Below are 19,407 nucleotides of genomic sequence, written 5' to 3'. Positions count from 1 at the left end.
TGCAGCCAAATAGAGAGTTCAAGTTCCAGTGCTCAGTTTCCCCAAGAGACTGACAACAGCAAAAAGATGAATACCCAGAGAAACACAGGAAGTGAAAAAAGAAAAGGAAAAAAAACTTCAGAGTCTGCACAAAACCGAAAAGTGTAACGACCCTTCCCCCATCCCTTGCTGGCGGTGCAACTCTGCACCAAATGATGGCCCAGCCTGGCCCGGGGCTGCCAGAGACCCCAGAACCCCAGTGGGCCATCCGCAGAACACCAGCGCAGAAGACCTCCAAGGTACTAGTGCCTGACCTGGAGATTGTAAAGAGACAGAAACCTCTGAGCTTAGAACATGCACAAACACCCTTCTCCCACCCCTCACTGGCAGAGCGGCTCCCTGCCATCACCCCAGAGTGGCCTGGCCTGGGGCCACTGGAGTAGGAGGCCAAGGCAAAATATGCCCTTGACATCAACCCAGACAACATAAACAGAGGCAGAGACTGTGTGAAACCCAGACCCGGAGCCCCCACCACTACCCAGCCCAGCCCACGATCATCTCAATGGAACACATAACATGGTGCTGACCAGTGACCTAGAGAACACAGAAACAGCGATCTGCCGCAGCACTGGTGGACAGCTTCCAACCAATTCCAGGATAAGTGATTATGCCATGGGGGATGGCCTCCTCCCACCCCCAGGAGACTAGTACTTATGGTAACCTCCAGAGCTTAACCCAGACTTTTCCCCCTACCACCTGTCCTGCTGGGCCCACTGAAGCTGGGAACTGTGCAAGTGCCCCACCAGCCTGTGGAGCACACCCAGCCCACCCAGCTTGACCAAGAGCACCCCTGGGAGGGAGCATGAACACTCAAGCCAGGAATAGCATCTTCAGGCCACTGCAGCCAGCAGCAGAAGAAATCTGATCGGTGTGCCCTGCGTGGGAGACCCAGCAGCCCAGATTCCACCAGAGCCCCAACCAGTGTGTCCTGGGCTGGGGACCAGGAGCCCAGGCTGGCCTGGGGAGCAGGAGCCCCAACTGCCTAAACCATCTGTCCCAATTGAAGTCAGGAGCTGAGTGAGTGCCTCAGCAGAGAGTGTAGTGTGTGTGCCCACCAGAATCTAGTAAGAGTGAGCAGCTGGAGGTTGGCCCCTCCCCCAGCAGAAACAAGACCAGGTAAAGACTCTCAGCCAACCCAGGGCCAAGAGCGAGCTTCATCAATTGATCCAGGAACCAACCCAGAACCAAGCAGACAACCACCTATTAACCAAAACAGTCAGTCTGAGATTCATCTCTAATAATTCCTCAATCCCTATGCAGAAATCACAGCAAAAAAAATTACAAGATTCAACAGCCAAGACAGCAAACAATCCCCAAAGGCCTGCAGCCACCCAGGGAAGAACTCCAATGAAAGCAAAAAAGAAATGGAAGACAAACACTATATCCAGGAGATGATAGAGCCAATGACTCAAGAATTAAAGCGAGGGCTGGGAAGGTGGCTCAGTGGTAGAGTGCTTGCCTTGCATGCATGAGGCCCTGGGTTTGATTCCTCAGCACCACATAAGCAAAAAGAAAAAAAGCTGGAAGTGGCGCTGTGGCTCAAGTGGTAGAGCGCTAGCCTTGAGCTGAAGAGCTGAGGGACAGTGCCCAGGCCCAGAGTTCAGGCCCCATGACTGGACCCAAAGAAAAAAAGAGCGAGAGGGGGCCAGGAAGGTGGCTCAGTGGTAGAGCACTTGCCATGCATGCATGAGGCCCTGGGTTCAATTCCACATATAGCAGAAGAAGTCAGAAGTGGCAATGGGACTCAAGTGGTAGATTTTTAAACAAGAGATGCATTCAAAAATAGATGCAGTACACACCTAGACAATATTAATACTCTGAGAACTGACATAGAAATCATAAATAGTTCAATTTCCTCCATGCAAACCATAGTTAACTGAGTGAATGAAATAGAAAGTAGAATATAGGTTCTGAAGACAAAATGCAGCAGTTGGAAAAAAAGTTACAGATATGAAAAACCCACCCAAAATACGACAAAGGGAAGTCCAAGAACAAGCAGACTGTGCCAACAAATTTAACCATATAATTGGGGTGGATGAAGCTGAGGAATATCAGAATAAAGGAATGCAACAATTATTCAATAAGATTACCACAGAAAATTTCCCCAATCTTAAAAGAGAAAATCTTACCTAGATAATAAGCATATAGAACATCTAACAAGCAGGATCCCAGGAGGAACACTTCTAGGCACATTAGAGTAAAAATGGTAAATCTGAATAATAATCTCGCACACAGCAAAAGTGAAGAAGGAGCTATACTACAATGGTAAAAAATCAGAATCATGCAGATCTCTCACACAGACACTGAATGCAAGGAAAGCCTGGGAAAGTACCATCTGAGTCCTGAGAACCAATAACTGCCAACCCAGACTGGTATATCCTCTGAAGCTAGCATTCACATTCGACAGAGAAGCTAAACATTTTTTTTATTGTGAAAATACTGTACAGAGGGGTTACAATTACATGGACAAGATAATGAGTACATTTCTTATCAAGCATTGTAGCCTCCTCCTTTGTTTCCCCTTCCCATCCCTTCCCATCCTTCCTCCGTCCCCCCACCCAATCCTCCCTGCCCCCCCCACCAAAGTTGTAAAGTTCGTTTTTGACATAACGACTTGTACATCTCACTCATTGTTGCAATGGGTCCACCTGTATCCCTATTTAAACGATTTGTTTAAAAATTTTAATAGTAAAGAAAAACTAAATTAATTCATAAATAAGCCAGAACTACAAAGAATATTAAGAGGGAGAATATAATCTGAAGAAAACAATCAAGACCAAGGATCCACATCAGATATCACTAAAAGACCAACTTAGTAAGCACAGGAGAGAAGGAAAGAAGAAAAAGTTAAGAAAGCAGGAAAATGACAGGAAACAATGTACCTCTCTACAATAATCATAAATATCAATGGGCTCAATTCACCAATCAAAGGAAAAAGAATTGCAGATTGGATCAGAAAACAAGATCCATCCACTTGTTGTCTTCAAGAGACCCATCTCACTTCCAAAGATTAAAAACAAACTTCGAGTGAAGGGATGAAGATCTACCATGCAAATGCTACCAGCAAGAAGGCAGGAGTACATTAAAATAAAAAGTTTCTGCACAGCTAAAGACATAGCAACCGAACTGGAAGACAGCCAACTAATTAAGAAAATATTTACCAGCAATATCTCACAAAGGCCTAATATTCATTATATACAGGGAACTCAAGAAACCAATCCAGGGCTGGGAAGGTGGCTCAGTGGTAGAGCGCTTGCCTTGCATGCCTGAGGCCCTGGGTTCGATTCCTCAGCACCACATAAGCAAAAAGAAAAAAGCCAGAAGTGGCGCTATGGCTCAAGTGGTAGAGCGCTAGCCTTGAGCTGAAGAGCTGAGGGACAGCGCCCAGGCCCAGAGTTCAGGCCCCATGACCGGACCCAAAAAAAAAACAAAAACAAAAAACCAATCCACCGCAAATCTAACAAACCAATCATTAAATGGGCAAGGGAGCTAAGGAGAGACTTCTCAGAAGAGATAAAATGGCAAAGAAACACATGAGGAAATGTTCACCATCCCTGGCTGTAAAGGAAACGCAAATAAAAAGAACCCTGAGATACCACCTTACCCCAGTCAGAAAGGCCCACATCCAAAATCAGCTAATGATGAATGCTGGAGGGGATGCAGAGAAAAGACCCGTATTACATTGCTGGTGGGAATGTACACTAATACAACTGCTTTGGAAAGCAGTCTGGAGGCACCTCAGAAAGCTACATATAGACCTCCCCTAAGACCCAGCCATACCACTCCTAGCCATCTACCCTGAGCAACAGGAACCAGCATACAAGGACACATTCACCTCCATGTTCACTGCAGCACTGTTCACAATAGTCAAGATATGGAAACAACCCAGCTGCCCCACTACAGATGAATGGATCAAAAAATTGTGGTACCTATATACAATGGAATATTATGCAGCCATTAGAAAGGACAGAATAATGGCATTTGCAGGGAAATGGATGGAACTAAAACAAATCATTTTGAGCAAGGTAAGTCAAGAACAAAGAGACAAATGGCACATGGTCTCCCTTAATATCTGGATGTTAGGTCCAAAATGAAAGGAGATAGGACAACGTAAACAGAACTTGTGAAACAAAGGACCTCCACTCATTTTGTCGTATCATTACTAAATGACTCCATGTTTTTGACCATATATATGGTATATGTGTGTGTGTGTGTGTGTGTGTGTGTGTGTGTGTGCGCACACACATTTGAGGGAAGCTAGGAGGAGGACACAGAATCAGAGGGAAATGGGATCAAATACAACAGAGGGCCCATGAGCTGCACTGGACATTGATGAAAATGAACTAAGCAACTCAAGGGCAGTGATGGGCGGGAGGGAATGAGAGGGAAAGAGGGAACAGCTCACACTAAGAAAATGGAAAGAAATGTACACATCACCAGACATGGAAGAAATAGTTGTATTGTCAAAGCTCATAGAATTCACACACTTTATAGACCATGATAATGTTAATTTGCCTTGTGAGGATTCAAATGTGTCTGTGACTTTAGCTTAACATCACTATCTCACAATATTGTGAAATTTATGTAATCACTTAATCACAACAAAAATAAAAAAATTGGTGAAATTTTTGTAGTCACTTAATCTCAAGAAACAATTATTTATAAAAAGATATGGCGCTGATAAGAGTGTTAGAATTAGAACTCTGCATAAAATGTGGTGATGCATCTGTTGTCCCAGCTACTGAGGAGGTTATAGTAGGAGGATTGCATTAGACTCAAGAGTTCGCTGTCAGCCCAGGCAATATAGTGAGAACCCTTACCCCCCATCTTTATGTGTGCATGAGGACCAGCTATAGTGGAACATAGTGGTTTGTGGTAAGGCACTCAGTAAATCATACTTCATGGAAGAAGGAGGTACAAGGCTACTTGGGCAATGGCAAATAGAACTGGGGAGAGTGGGGATTCAAAAATATCAGTGGTCATTATTTGGTATGTATTTTAAGAGTTGTCATTTTCATTGCTAAAGCTGACCTGAATTTGTGCCCAAAGTCAATGACTGGACATAAATAGGCAAAGGAGCAATATTAGAAAGTTTTATATTGCAGACATGCTATGTTTAGGGCAGTTTGGATGGGTGGCATTGCACAATGGGTATTGTACCTTTCCATATGAATTAAGAGGTACAATTTTTTTTAAAACAACGCCTATCCCTTTAAAAGAAAACGGGAAGTAGCGGGGGTCGGGCACCAAATTTGGCATTGCCCCTTGCCCCCTCGTGCACACAGAGTTCCGTAACTGCGCTGAGCGCTACTGCGCAACCCCAGAAGCCATCTTAGAAGTGGGAGGTTCGTGCCCCTTGGGTCCGGCGCCTCAGTCTCGGGTGCACGGCGTTGGTGGTGCATGTGCAGCCCTGCACGCGTCTCTCAGCCGCTGGCATTGAGACCTGTGCCTTCCCGGGCACTGTTGCCCTAACTTTACTATGTCTGAGCAGCGGGGTAAGCGACCCTCTTTGCCGTCTCATTAGCGTTTGTCCCCGAGGGTGTGAGGGGTCCGACTGCACCCAGTTTTAAATGGCCACACAGGCATGGTTAGGCTTTTCTCCATGCAGACCTCTGGCCTCCAACAGCCCTGCCCCTAGTTCATGGGTGCCCGGGACTATGGGCACCATGGGGTGGGCGAGGTTATCTTGGAGCATTAGTTTCGGGGAGTCCGGGTGCTTGAGGTTGTGAAGGCTCTGGGCGCACCTCAAAAGTTTGCGTCATGGGGTTGGTAGCTCGGCGTCCCGGGGTTGGTGGGGCTGGGACGGTGTTGGGTGCTCCCGGGGTTCTAGGGGTTCAGGTGAAACTCAAGCTGGCAGGGTTTCGGGGGGAGCCTAGGGTTTGCAGCATATAGGGTTTGCAGTTTATCTTGGGTTCATGGCGACTTGGGGTTTCAGGTGGAATGTCGGAGCTGAATCTGGGGTTCGTGGTGCCCTGCGGCACCTCATGGCGCCTCGCGGCTCGCACTGTAGCTAGGACTTATGGTGTCTGGGGACTTGGGAGGCAACTTGGGGGTCGTAGCGCCACCTGGCAGCTCGTGGCGTGAGGTATAGCTAGGGTTATGGCGTCTTGGGACTTGGGGGAAACTTGGGGACTGTGGCGCCTCATGGCGGCTGGCGACACATCACGTGCAGCTGGGGCTTCAGGCATCTCGGGACTTGGGGGAAAGTTGGAGGTCTGGCGCCTCATGGCGGCTCGCGGCACGTGACGTGCAGCTAGGGGCTTAGAGTGTCTTGGGACTTGGGGGTCAGGAAACTTGGGGGTCGGGCTCCTCATGGCTGATCGCAGCGTGTGATGTATAACTAGGGCTTTATGGCGTCTTGGGACTTGAGAAACTTGGTCTGGCGCCTCATGGCGGCTCGCAGCGCATGATGTGTAGTAATGGCTTATGGCGTCTTGGGACTTGGGAGTCTGGCGCCTCATGGCGGCTCGCGGACTGTGGTGTGTCGCTAGGGCTTATAGCAGCTTGGGACCTGGGGGCAACTGGAGGTGGTGGTGCCTCTGTGGGCTCCGGTGAACGGCGTCTCAGAATGTTTGAAGAATCCAGGGTTTACGAAGTAGTCGTAGGGCATGCAGTGAATGTACGTTCTGCAGGGAGCGTCCGTTCTGTGGTGAACCTTGAGTTTGCAGTGTCCTGAGGTGGGAGGTAACTAGGGCTGGTGATTTCCGGATATGGAGGCAGAGCAATACTGCATTACCCAGGAGCCTCTAGGGATGGGTTGGTTCTTCCCGCTTTCATGAGGGCGGGAGGGCGAGAAGCGGGAAGAGCTAGAGAGTGTGAGTGCTGCTGAGAAGACCGGAAGCAGGAAGGCGGGGCTCTGGATTCCATTGCTCCAGCGCTCTAGTCCCTAGCGCTGCTTCGCTCGCGCTCTGGCGGCCGGGCTGTCTGACTACCTTTTTTTTTTTTTCCTTGAGGAGAGAGTCTCATTCACCTCTGGCCACCAACCTTTTTATTCTCCTGCCTCCGCCGTAGTACTGGGATGGCAGGCATTTGTCAACTTTGAACTTTTATTTTTCTGGTTCTGAGGTTTGAATTTTGAGCCTCAGCGCTGTCCCTGAGCTCTTCAGCTCAAGGCTAGCATGCTGCCACTTGAGCCACAAGCCACTTCTGTGCGGCTTTTTCTGTGATTAATTGGAGATAAGTCTAACAAACTTTACTGATGGGCTGGCCTTGAACTACCATCCTTAGATCTCAGTCTCCTGAGTAGCTACGATTACAGGTGTGAGCCACCTGTGCCTAACTGAACAATTCCCCCCCACCTCGTTTTTGAAACAAAAGCTTACCATTTAGCCCAGGTGCCTTAGAAACCCCAATCCTGCCTCAACTGCCCAAAAGTTGAGATTACAGGCTTGTCCAACCCTACAAACTTAATTTTATTTTTCGTGTGTGACTTTTGGGTTTAAAATTAGAGCCTCTGTGTGTGTATATATACATGCACAGATATGTACAAACATGTATATTTGCTAAACTTATTAATTGTATACCACAGTTCCATTTCAGGCTTTTTGGTGGCTAATTGGAGATAATGAAAGATCTGCCTTTCCCCTCTTGGCCCAATCTTTTTTTTTGTCAGTCCTGTGGCCTGAACTCTGGGTCTGGGTGCTGTCCCTCAGCTCTAGGCTAGCACCCTACCACTTAAACCACAGCACAACTTCCGGCTTTTTTCTGCTTATGTAGTGTTGAGGAATCGAACCCAAGGCCTCATGCATGAGAGGCAAGCACTCTACCACTGAGCCACCTTCCCAGTCCATTGGGGCAATCTTTTTATGTATCTAAAGATGGAATAAGAAAAAAAAGATGGAATAGGAAGGATTGATTCCTGCCTTATTCCTCAGGGTCAAGCAAAGCACCAGGTATGTGCTCACATGCTTGCCCACAGGCAGGTCATTCCAACGTTGGCCCCCAGAAGACCATAGCCTCCATCCCAACATTCCACTGTGGGTCTGGCCAAAGACATTGTTCTTGATCCCAAGGAGACCATAACCCATTTTTAAATTCTCTACTTCCTTGTTAAGCCTTATATAAGCCCCCACCCCCCAATCCAGTTCCTTGCATAACCTCCAATCGTACAAGAAGGTCTGTGCCCCTTGCTGTTCCTCAATAAACAGTCCTTGCCTGTTCACCATCTAGTCTGGACCATTCCTTTTCCATTTTCCCTACAGGTAAGTCTCATATACTTTGGTGCCCAGCCTGGGTTTGACTGCAACCCTCCATCCTCAGCCTTCTGAGTAGTTATGAGCCACCAGTGCCTGGGCTCTTTTTTTTTTTTGGTGCATAATTTTTCTTAAATTAGAAGATATTTATTGCTCCAATGAAGAAATTTATTGCTATGTTGGAAATACTAGAAAACAATAGGCTGTGTTTACATGTAATGCATTTATTTTTCAAAGCTTCATCTTAAGTGATTGATTTGTTAGCTGAATTGGAATGCTTATAGATATAAAATTGCTTTGTACAGTTTTTCAGCTAAAATATGTTTTTAAAATAACTCAGAACTTTACAGAAACTGTTTAATGTGGTATCTAATTTAATCATTCTTTTGTCTTATACTTAGATTATATTGTTGTAACTGTTGAGAGTGACAGTGATGATAATAGCAATCATGGCCATAGTGAAGTCATGCTGCTACGGGAGTCTGCATCTGAGGCTTTGTCAGATGGACACACTATGGGCACATCCAATGATGAATCAGCAGTCATACAAGCAGATTTCCAAGACTATAACCATCAGCAACAGTTCCAACTGGCATCTGGTAATTTTGTTAAATTTCCTTCTGTGTGAAATTTTTGTATCTGATCTTCATTTCTAGTAATCAGTTAAATCTTTGTATAACCTTTACAATAGTTTGTTGCAAGAGGATTGAATTTTGTGACAGTATCATAACATTTACTTGTGCTTGAGTTTTCCCTTATTTAAGCTTTGACATATCTCACTTCGCACTTTACTATATGGGGAATAGCCTCAGAAAGCAATGGAGGGAATGTAGTCTTTCTCTGAGAAATCATATTTATATCTGGAAGGTATAGTTATAAAGATTTAGTAGCAAAACGAAAGTGAAAAGTAAAGTTGAACTTTTAGGAAAAACAGGTTGGGTGGAATCCATGGAAGAAGGAGGGAAATGATTACTGATGTAGAAAATCTCAGAGAAGCCACAAAAATATTCTGTATCTAAGAAGTAATTATTTTTTTGTGATATATAAAAATACTTCACTACAAAGGAGCAGTGAACAACTAGAGTTTCAAATTAAAAAAACAGTAGCATTTACAGTAGCAACAAAAAGTATCCACAGGAAGTGAAGTCCCGCAATCTGAACTGCTGTAGCTACTTGACCTTCTAGTTGTTGCTTCTCACCCACAGTAATGAAGGAAATGCATGACCATTTGTGTCCTTTAATTAAGAAGTTGGGTTTTCAGCTGGGCATTCGTGGCTCCTGCCTATGAGATTCTCAGATACTCTGGAGGATGAGACTTGGAGGGATAGCAGTTCTAGGTTAGCCCTAGCAGAGAAGTTTGCTAGACTCCATCTCTATAATAACTAGCAAAAAACAGGGTTGGAGGTATGCCTCAAGTGGTACAGTGTCAGCCTAACAAGCAAGATGCCTTGAGTTCAAAACCTAGTAGTACCAAAATAAAAAAAATAGGTTTCCTGTCTTTAAGTCATTGCTTAGGTGGAGATTTGCAAACTTTTTCTGCAAAGGTTCAGAAAAATTTTAGTCTTAAACTTTTAACTTCCATTACAGTACTAGAAGCTGCTGACATGTAAACACATAGGTGTGACTGTTTCAGTAAACTTTGAATTTCCTGTTTTTCCCATTTTGTGAAACCTCTGCACTCTCTTCTCCCCTTCTCTTTCCTCTCCCCTCTCTTCTTACCACTCCCTTTCCCCTCTTCCTTTTCCCTTCTCCTCTCCTTTCTTTTCTATGTTCTCCCTGTTTGAACTCATGCCTCATGCTCTCTCTGGGCTTGTTTGAACACAATGGTACTCCTGTTTCTCTACCACTTGAGCCATGCCTCTGGCCTGGCGTTAGCTAGTTAATTGGAGATAGAATCTTATAGACTTTCCTTTTTATTATTAATCTTTAAGTTGTTGTACAAAGGGGTTTCAGTTCAACGTGTCAGTTTGAGAGTTCCTTGTATCTTTTTTAAAAAATAAGTTTTTTTGTGTGAAAATACTGTACAGAGGGTTACAGTTACATGAGCAAGGTAATGAATACATTTCTTATCAAGCATTGTTGCCTCCTCCTTTGTTTTTCCCTTACCATCCCTTCCCTCCAACCTCCACAACTACACTACCCCGCCTCAGTACCTTGCATCTTGATTCATGTCAACCCTCTCATGGATTTTTCTGCTTGGGCTAACTTTGAACTGGAATCCCCCAGGTTTAAGTCTTCTGAGTAGCTAGGATGAAAGGAGTGAAACACTAGTGCTTGGCTATGAAAGATTCTTTAAAAAAATTAAAATATGAAGGAAAAGACTCAATATTTTTAGCTTATGGATATATAAAGCAGCAAGATGAATTTGATGTCCAGGCTATGCTTAATGATATCTGATCTAACTAATGCCCAGAAGTCATTTGACACCACTTGTCTATTTTATTTATTTTTATTTTTATTTATTTTTTTATTGTGAAAATACTGTACAGAGAGGTTACAATTACATGAGCAATATAATGAGTACATTTTTTTTTTTGGGTCCGGTCCTGTGGCCTGAACTCTGGGCCTGGGCACTGTCCCTCAGCTCTTCAGCTCAAGGCTAGCACTCTACCGCTTGAGCCACAGCACCATTTCTGGCTTTTTTCTTTTTTGCTTATGTGGTGCTGAGGAATTGAACCCAGGGCCTCAGGCATGCAAGGCAAGCGCTCTACCACTGAGCCACCTTCCCAGCCCCAATGAGTACATTTCTTATCAAGCATTGTAGCCTCCTCCTTTGTTTGTTTTTTTTTTTTTTTTGTCGGTTGTGGAGCCTGAACTCTGGCCTGGGTGCTGTCCCTGAGCTCTTCAGCTCAATTCTAGCACTCTACCACTTGAGCCACAGCGCCACTTCCAGCTTTTTCTTCTTATGTGGTACTGAGGAATCGAACCCAGGGCCTCATGCATGCAAGGCAAGCACTCCACCACTGAGCCATCTTCCCAGCCCGAGCCTCCTCCTTTGTTTCTCTTTCCTATCCTCCCTCCACCCCCCCCACCCAATCCTCCCGCCCCCCCCCCCCCCCCGCACCAAAGTTGTAAAGTTCGTTTTCGACATAACAACTTGTACATCTCATTGTTGCAATGGGTCCACCTGCACTTGTCTAGTTTAGTCTTAAGACTGTGCAGGAGCAGTACGACATTCCCTTTCTGTGTCATAGAACATCTGACTGACTCTAGCAGACCTCTTTATTGGGAAACAGCTGGGGGAGAATCCTTACCTATCAAAATCACCACATTTCAGAAACACATGAAAAATATTCAACTGCATTTATAATGAGAGATATGCAAATTAAATGGGGGCACAAACTGTAAATCTTTATCAGGCTATCATTTTTTCCTATTTTTCAATTAAGATTTTTTATTACCATATAGTAATTGCACAAGGGCAGTTTTATTGTGCCATTTTTACACATTCATATAGTACAGTACATCCGCCTTATCTCCCTCCATCACACTCCCATATACTCTTTTTCCTTCTTAAAACAATTTCAGCAGGTTTCAAGAACTTTCATATATGCACATAATATTAATTTACTTTAATGGTAATAGAATGAGCTAGTACAACTTTTTTGACATTTTAGGAACATTTGTCAGAAGCACCTAAAATATTTCTAGCCTTTGACCTTATGATTCATCTAGATATATATTATAAGGAACTCTTCAGAGATAAACAAGGATGTTTCATCATATGAAGAAATAGTGAAAAATTAGAAGCCATATAAATGCCCATAATAATATAACCTATGGCTATCTGTAAAATGAAATACTTTGCAGACATTAAATATTTTAAAAATTATGTGGCATGCAAAATTGCTTAGAATATATGTAGTATGATTTAAACTATATAAGAAAAGGAGAGGGATGCTCAATGCCAGTGGCTCATACCTGTAATTCCAGCTACTCAGGAAACTGGAATATGAAGATTGTGATACAAAGCCAGTCCAGTCAGAAAAGTTTGTGAAACTCTTGTCTCCAATTAACTACCAAAAAGCCAGAAGTGGAGCTGTGGCTCAAGTGGTAAGAGTGTCAGCCTTGAGCACAAAAGCCAAGAGAGGGCTGGGAAGGTGGCTCAGTGGTAGAGCGCTTGCCTTGCATGCCTGAGGCCCTGGGTTCGATTCCTCAGCACCACATAAGCAAAAAGAAAAAAAGCCGGAAGTGGGGCTGTGGCTCAAGTGGTAGAGCACTAGCCTTGAGCTGAAGAGCTGAGGGACAGCGCCCAGGCCCAGAGTTCAGGCCCCATGACCGGACCAAAAAAAAAAAAAAAAAGCCGAGAGATAGTGCTCAGGGCTTGAGTTCAAGTCCCAGGACTGGCACAAAAAAAAAAGAAGAAATATCTAAAACTTTATATTTATTGGTGGTGACTACTTTCTCAACTTAGGTTTTGAATTTCTTTTTTGTGTCAGTCCTGGAACTTCAACTCAGCCCGGGCACTGTCCTTTAATTTTTTTTCTCCTCAAGGTTGATGCTTTACCACTTCTAGTCCTTAATTAGGGATAAGAATCTGGTGGGTTTTCCTGCCTATGCTGGTCTTAAATCATGATTCTCAGATCTCAGCCTTTTTTTTTTGCCAGTCCTGGGGCTTGAACTCGGCCTGGGCGCTGTCCCTGAGCTTCTTTTGCTCAAAGCTGGCACTCTTATCACTTGAGTCACAGCACCAGTTCTGGTTTTTTCTGTTTATGTGGTACTGAGGAATCTCTACCACTAAGCCATATTCTCAGCCTTAGTCTTCTTAATAGCTAGGATTCAGGCATGAGCCACTGGTGCCTGATTAAGTTTCTGAATTTTAAAAAATAAGTAGCTGAATTGTTTTCTACAGTATTCCAGGGCTTGAATTTAGGATCTTGTATTCTACATCAACTTTTCCAGCTCAAAGCTGGTACTCTTACCACTTGGGCCATACCTTCAGCCAAATAAGGCTATCTTTTGGTGCTGGTCCTGGGGCATAAACTCAGAGCTTGGGCATTGTCCTTGAGTTTTTGTGCTCAAGGCTAGTATTCTACTACTTGAGCTATTGTTCCACTTCTGTCTTTTTGCTGGTTAATTGGAGATAAGAGTCTAATAGATTTTCCTGCCTGGGCTGGCTTCAAACTATGATTCTCAGATCTTAGCCTCCCGAGTAGCTAGAATCACAGGTGTGAGCCCCTGGTGCCCAACCCTGCCTGGCTTTTTGCTGGTTATTGTGAGTTGTAGCTTCTCATTTTCTGACTAGATCTGAGATTCTCAAACACTGAGGAGTATTATAGTTGTGAGCCACCAGTGCTTGGCTAGGAGCAGAATATTTAAAGTTTTTCTAAAAAGTATATTACAAAATTTTATACACAGCACATATATATATATATAATATATCAGGTAATTTTCATATTAATGCATGCGTATGATCAGTACCAATAACAGCAAATAGGAGCCTACGAGCTTTGCAAATTCTGTTCTTGTTCTCTTCTAGTCACTAATCCCATTCTCCTACCATAGATTACTTTTGCCTGTTTTAAAGCTTTCTCTAATCCAAACCATTTACAGTTTTCTCTTTGGTGTCTGAATTCTCTTAGACAAAGTAAAAGTTGTGAGATTCATCATTGCTCAGAGCACAGTTTGGCTGTTTATTATCATTTTTTGAAATTTTCTTTGTATAGATCTGCTGCAGTTTAATTACTCATAGCTCTTATTAGTTTCAACAGAAAAATTCAGAGAACCAAAAAAGGGATGAAAATTTCATACATTGGAAGTGTTTAATCATTTGAAAAATTTATATATTAGTTTGTATTTATCTAAGTTGAGCAATAAGTCTCCCATCTTTTTTTTTTTTTGTCAGTCGTGGGGCTTGAACTCTGGGCCTGGGTGCCTGTCCCTCAGCTCTTCAGCTCAAGGCGAGCGCTCTACCACTTGAGCTACAGCACCACTTCCGGTTTTCTGGCGGTTTATTGGAGATAGGAGTCTCATGGTGTCTCCTGCCCGGGTTGGCTTTGAACCGCGATCCTCAGATCTCAGCCTCCTGAGTAGCTAGGATTACAGGCGTGAGCCACCAGCGCCCGGCAGTCTCCCATCTTTTTAATCTTTTGGTTTCTCTCCTGTGGCTTGTACATTAGTATCTCCACTATAGCAGGAACAGAAAGCTGTGCATGGGATGGTTGGGATGAATTAGCTTTTTCACTAACACATCTCTCACAGTAACTATGGGGCAGGTGTTCAGATCACACCCTGTAGTACAAGGCAGAGGACCATGTGGAATGAATCAATGTCTTGTTCTATCTCATACCATAGTTAAGACTCAGGCATAGTCTAATCTTCAGAACTCGTTGTTTACTCATATGTTTATTTCACATCCATTTATTCAGGCTCATTATAAAAGCTAACTAATAAAGCATCCATAACTTGGGGCAGAAGTGAACTTAAAGATATTTTTAACCATGTTCTGGGAGGTAAGGAGGTGTGTGGTATATCCCAGGTGTTCAGGCTCCTTGCAGTTGTGGGGTCAGGGAGGGGCCACCAGGACTGGACTCCTGGGTAGGCACCCCTATGAGCTCCCTCATACAAAAAGGCGTAAGTAGTAATTTTCTGGTTATGTTTCCAGCATTTGCTGTGTAGACTTGAACTGTAAAGCGCTTGCTTCCCAATTTGGAATTTCATTTAACTGTCAGGTGCTTTGATACTCTTTAGTTCTGAGGGTAGAGCTCAGCAGGGAAAGTGCCCGACTAGCTTGGCATGGACAGCGCTGGGTTTCTTTACATCTCTGCAAAACAACAGTAACAAGGACTTCTAAATTGTTCCTGGGAAAGTTCTTGTTTTGTCAGTTTCTAAAATTCAACCAGTATGTAAATTGCCTTTCTTTAATGGGTTGTTTTTCAGGAGAGGGTACATCCCAAGATGACCAAGCAGTGCCCCAAGTGAACTTGGAAACATTAAAAAGACCTAACACTAACTTTGTGGATGTTCCACAAACCAAAAGAGGACGGCAGTCTACTGAATTAGAGGATAAAATGGTTTGTATACGAAAGTGAAAGTCCTTTTTTGTTTTCATTATGCTTATTAAAAAAATTGAGCTTAATTTCATAAAGTAAAATGTGTGGGTCTTACTGTGTAGTTCAATGAGTTTTCATATGTCATACTCCTTTTAAAATAAGGAACATTTCCAGTCAGCTCATAAATTTCCCTCTTGCCTCTTCACAGTAAGTCCCCATTCTCCCTAATCTTAGGGAGGAGTAGTTTTTCCATCCTATGTTAGTTTTGCCTGTTCTACAACTTCATATAAATAGAATTGTAAAAGTAGAACATGTATAAATAGAATTGTCTGTTTTTGGTTACAGTCTCTTTTTTGGTACTTTCTTTTGTGGTATTAACACTTCATTCTCATTTATTGTTCAGTAGCATTACTATGAATATTCATAATTTATTGTTCTCCCTGTGATGGACATTTGAGTTATTTCCAGTCTTTTAGTAGTATGAGTAAAGTGGCTTATGGAAATTTCTTTGCAAGCATACCATGTTTGTTTGTTTGTTTTTGATTGGTCAAGGGACTTGAACTCTGAGCCTGGGCACTGTCCCTGAGCTCTACTTGAGCCACAGTGCCACTTCTGGTTGTCTGGTGGTTTATTGGAAATGAGAGTCTCATGGACTTTCTTGCCAGGGCTGGCTTTGAACCGCCATCCTCAGATCTCAGCCCCCTGAATAGCTAGGATTACAGGTGTGAGCCACCAGATCCTGGTGGCTTGAGCTTTTTCGTTCAAGCTAGCACTCTACCACTGAGCCACAGCCCCACTTCTGGTTTTCTGGGTGTTAATTGGTGGATAAGAGTCCAAGGTTTTCCTGCTGCAGCTAGCTGTAAATTGTGATTCTCAGACCTCAGCCTCCTGAGTACTTAGGATTACAGGCATTAGCCACTAGCACTCGGCTCTGCAAACATATATTTACATCTAATTTGATTAATTAGGAATTGAAATGGTCACGGAATAGGTGAAAGCATCACTTTTTAAGAATCTGCCAGTTTTCTGAGGTAGTTGTACTGTTGTAGACATCTATCATATTTTGCTGTGTTTCTCTCTAAAGTTGAATAAAATAGATTAAAGTATAGTTTATCTTAAAGGAAACTCTAGTTTCATAAGAATGTGAGTATTGATACTGAAAAAGTACTATAGGGAATTATTAACCTCACAGTGAATATTTTAATCTTCAGTGGTAAAATTACCTACCAGGTAACATAGATTTAGGCATAATTATGGGAAAATATCTTGGAAAGCATGAAGCACTATGTAAGTTGTTAAGATTAGTGTATTATTCCATGTTGTATTGGTTGTGTTACTGGTCTTTAATGCTGGGCTAATTCAGGTAATTTTTAATCATGTACTTTAAAACCAAAATATTGATAACTACTTGCTATTGATAACTATTTGTATTAAAATTGTCCTCATAGTCCACATTTGTTCTTAGAATGGTTAAGTGTACCTATTAGCTTTCCTTCCAATTAACTTTTTTCTGCCCTGTCTCATTCCAAAAAAGGATTTAAAGTGATTTTGAGGTTGGTTTATCAAGAAAAATAAATGCCTAAGTTATACTTACCTTGTCCACTACGTGTCACTGTTGGATTATTTGAAAATTAGAAATAATTTCTTTTTCTTTTCCTTTTTTTTTTTTTTTGTCTGTCGTGGGGCTTGAACTCTGGGCTTGGGCACTGTCCCTCAGCTCTTCAGCTCAAGGCGAGTGCTCTACCGCTTGAACTACAGCTCCACTTCCAGTTTTTGAATGGTTTTTTGGAGATAAGAGTCTCATGGACTTTTCTTGCCCGGGCTGGCTTTGAACTGTGATCCTCAGATCTCAGCCTCCTGAGTAGCTAGGATTACAGGTGTGAGCCACCAGTGCCCGGCAGAAATAATTTCTTTTAAAGCAGTAATAGTCCTTACTTTTTGTCTTCTTTGAAATACAGGAGAGGTTAAGCTTGGTAGAAATGGTGTCTTTAGGGTATTTCAGTTAATGAAAACACAGTACTCCAAATTCATCTTTTCATGTTGCTGTGGAATTTGCAATCAGTTCTTCAGTATAACAAATTGGGCCTTGATGCTTCTTGAAAACGTAATAGATATCCTAGATTCTCCTTTCAGATTGTTCCAAATTTATAGTCCCCTTTGGGTATTTTAAGTTGTTTTTGCTATTACTGGGGCTTGAAGAGAGTCTTGAACTTGCTAAGGTTTCTTGCTTGTAGCTGGTACTCTACCACTTGAGTCACACCTCCAGCCCAGCTTTTTGTTGGACAGTTGGAGCTGGAGTCCAAATGACATTTTCTGCCCAAGTTTGCTTCCAACCATGATTCTCTAGATCTCAGCCTTCTGAGTAGCTAGGATTATAGGCTTCTATCTTCAGTAGCTTTTCTTAAACTGAAATTCTTACATATTTTTTTCCTTGTCCCTTCTTTATTAATAAGTATTTTTTTCTTTCTCAAATTTTCATATGAGTGGGAGTTTTGATTTTATTTTATCTTTGTATTATCTTAACTGAAATTCTTTGCAATTTAGGAGAAAAATAAAAATAATTAAGTATTTAAACTTTTTTCTAGTGCTTGATTTTGCTCCTAGTGATGTTAAGGCTTGATTATTCCTTTTCATAATGCCTGAATGGGCAAAATATGTCTACATTTTTCTGTGATTCAAGCAGGCTTAGAGACATCTCACAGAATTGATAAGTTCTTAAGTTTTGTCCTCCTAATGGAATTTTATAAAACACCGAACAAAAATTTATTATATTTAATATCTATAATACTAGGAGAAGTTTTCTTTTGTTAAATTGTCTATGAGGATTATTGCACTGTTTTAACAATTATAAGGTACAATAGTATTCTAAGGTAAAATAGGTGAAATTTTTTAAATAAAAGATAGTTTTATGGCTATGGGTGTGGCTCTGGTGGTAGAAACTCCTGCTTAGCAAGTTCAGAGCCTTGAGTTTCAATCACAGTACTAAAAAAACAATATAGTTTTTGTAACTTAATAAAGGCACACAGTTGATGAAGTGTAATTAAATACCTCATCTAGATAGTTTGATGTTTACTTTTTGCATGATAATTTATGAAAACTGATGAATTTTTTGGATGAAATTTACTATGCATTTAAATGTATATCAAGATATCTAAACTGAGACAAAAAAGCACCTCATCAGCTGGACACCGGTGGCTCATGCCTATAATCCTAGCTACTCAGGAGGCTGAGATATGAGGATCATGGTTCAAAGCCAGCCCAGGCAGGAAAGTCTATGAGACTCTTATCTCCAATTAACCACTAGAAAACTGGAAGTGGCACTGTGGCTTCAGTCGTAGAGCACTAGCCTTGAGCTGAAGAGCCAAGGGACAGTGCCCAGACCCAGAGTTCAAGCCCCACAACTGCAAAAAAAAAAGGGGGGCATCTCATCAATCTTCTGTAAAGATTCTGTCTTATGTTTTTAAGCAACTTCTGACAGTGTTTCTGACAGATTGAGTATTTGAGTATTTTCATTTTATCTACCAGTAAAAACATAATTTCATGTGATTTTCACATGTGTCATTTCTCTTTTGAAATAATAACTAATAATTTTTAAAATTATGATAGGTTTTACTCCAACTTATTGAAAGATTGAACGGACAAGTTAACCAACTTTTTGGAATGGTTTCAAAAATACATGAGTTTTGGGAGAAGTCACAGGTGCAAAAATGTGTAAGTATTATTAAAACATTTTTACAACTTTGCTAAACTTCTAGCTCCTAAGTATATCAATCAACTAGTATCATCAAGGCTATTCTGTCCCTGCTGTAGTAGCAGATGTGGACTAAAACTTCGTTGGAAGAATGCTGCAGTTAGGTTTAATACCTTATAGCATTGAATATGTAATATTAGTAAGTCATGGATAAAATGGAACTAAAATGTAGTGTTTAAGAGGAAAATTAAGAGCCCTGGTCTTGGACCTAAAAAAATGAAAATAAAATTTACACATAAATGCAGTATTTTAACAATGGAAAATGCTGTAGCACAGAAAGGGGATACAAATGTTTCAACCATTTTTTAAATCCTCATTTTAAATCAAAGTTGACATAACTGAGTTTATGTCATTTAAGAAGGTGGTGTAGTTGGCAGCCATGTATGATGGCGTGGGTCTGTTATTTCAGTACTTGTGAAGTAAAGGCAGAAGG

The sequence above is a fragment of the Dipodomys spectabilis genome, unplaced genomic scaffold, assembly GCF_019054845.1.
Source record: "Dipodomys spectabilis isolate Male_0828 unplaced genomic scaffold, ASM1905484v1 ptg000549l, whole genome shotgun sequence".
Classification (NCBI taxonomy): Eukaryota; Metazoa; Chordata; class Mammalia; order Rodentia; family Heteromyidae; genus Dipodomys; species Dipodomys spectabilis.
The sequence above is the reverse complement of the archived record's forward strand: the minus strand, read 5'-3'. Positions refer to the sequence as shown.